The following is a 1,825-nucleotide window of genomic DNA, read 5'->3' on the forward strand; positions in this document are numbered from 1 at the left end:
TGTGGAAAAAAGTAACACATTCAATGGTCATCACGTCTGCTTAACACGCAGAAGGTCCTGCGTTCCATCCCCAGTAAAACCAATCTGTTCTTGGTGTTGAAATAATACTCAAATAAACTACTATATATGAAGTTCTTGGCTTTGTTGGCGAATGATGGGATGTTTTGGCTTCCATCCCCAACAGAGCTACGAATTTGTTTTTTTTTCCCTGGCGGTCAAAACTCGTCTCTAATTGCCATTACTTTGCAGGCTTTCAAAGGTTTCATAGTGTAGTGGAAATTACATCTGCTTTACACGCAGAAGGTCCTGGGTTCAATCCCCAGTGAAACCAATGTGTTCTTGGTGTTGAAATAATCCCCTATCAACCTGCAGTATATAAATTTCTTGGCTTTGTTGCCGAATAACTGGATGTTTTAGCTTCCATCACCAACAGAGCTACGAATTTGTTTTTTTTCCCCTGGCGGTCAAAACTCGTCTCTAATTGCTATTACTTTGCAGGATTTCAAAGGTTTCATAGTGTAGTAGTCATCACGTCTGCTTCACACGCAGAAGGTCCTGGGTTCAATCCCCAGTGAAACCAATCTGTTTTTGGTGTTGAAGTAATTTCCTATCGACTTGTAATATGTGAAATTCTTGGTTTTGTTGCGAAATGACAATACATTTTGGCTTCCATCACAAAGAGAACTACGATTTTGGGTTTCTTTTTTATTGACCATTTTAGCAGAAAACATAATCCCATATTATAAAAATACTATTTGTTTCAAAATATATAGTTCCCATAAATACAAAAGCAAAAGACCAAACTATGGAGAAAAGAGTAACACATTCAATATAAACTTCAATTTAAGCAAAATCCCTTTGTAAGAATAAAACTGGTAAAATATGTAATAATAATTGTAAATGTTTCATTAACCAAAAATACTTTCCTTCAGCAATAAAAAGGCCCCGTCAGTCACAATTCTGCTCTGCTAGCCAATACACAGTAACTTATCGTCAGGTTTCATAGTGTAGTGGTCATCACGTCTGCTTAACACGCAGAAGGTCCTGGGTTTAATCCCCAGTGAAACCAATCTGTTCTTAGTGTTGAAATAACACGTTATCCAACTACAATATATGAAATTCTCGGCTTTGTTGCCGTATGACGGGATGTTTTGGCTTCCATCACAAACAGAACTACAAATTATTATTTTTTTTCCCCTGGCGGTCAAAACTCGTCTCTAAATGCCATTACATTTCACAGGTTTCATAGTGGAGTCGTCATCACGTCTACTTCACACGCATAAGTTCCTGGGTTCAATCCCCAGTAAAAACAATCCGTTTTCACTGTTGAAGTAATTTGCTATCAACCTGTAACATATGAAATTCTTGGTTTTTTGCCAACTGATAATATATTTTGGCTTCCCTCACCAAGAGAACTACGATTTTGGGTTTCTTTTTTATTGACCATTTTAGCAGAAAACATAATCCCATATTATAAAAATCCTGTTTGTTTCAAAATATATAGTTCCTTTAAATACAAAAGCAAACGACTAAACTATGTAGAAAAAGTAACACATTCAATGTAAACTTCCATTTAAGCAAAATCCCTTTGTAGGAATAAAACTGGTAAAATATGTAATAATAATTGTAAATGTTTCATTAACCAAAAATACTTTCCTTCAGCAATAAAAAGGCCCGTCAGTCACAATTCTGCTCTGCTAGCCAATACACAGTAACTTTTCGTCAGGTTTCATAGTGTAGTGGTCATCATTTCTGCTTAACATGCAGAAGGTCCTGGGTAGAGTTGAGCGCGGTTCGAGTTTCTCCAGTTATAGGCTCGAGTGAT

At 36.5% G+C, this 1,825-nt stretch overlaps 1 non-coding gene across 1 annotated transcript; it reads left to right on the plus strand.

Moving 5' to 3' along the window:
* Positions 1-258: 258 nt before the first annotated feature.
* Positions 259-331, plus strand: TRNAV-UAC (transfer RNA valine (anticodon UAC)). Its single transcript has one exon. It is a non-coding gene; the product is annotated as a tRNA-Val (tRNA).
* The last annotated feature ends 1,494 nt before the right edge of the window (positions 332-1,825 follow it).

The sequence above is a fragment of the Anomaloglossus baeobatrachus genome, chromosome 2 (assembly GCF_048569485.1).
Source record: "Anomaloglossus baeobatrachus isolate aAnoBae1 chromosome 2, aAnoBae1.hap1, whole genome shotgun sequence".
Lineage (NCBI taxonomy): Eukaryota > Metazoa > Chordata > Amphibia > Anura > Aromobatidae > Anomaloglossus > Anomaloglossus baeobatrachus.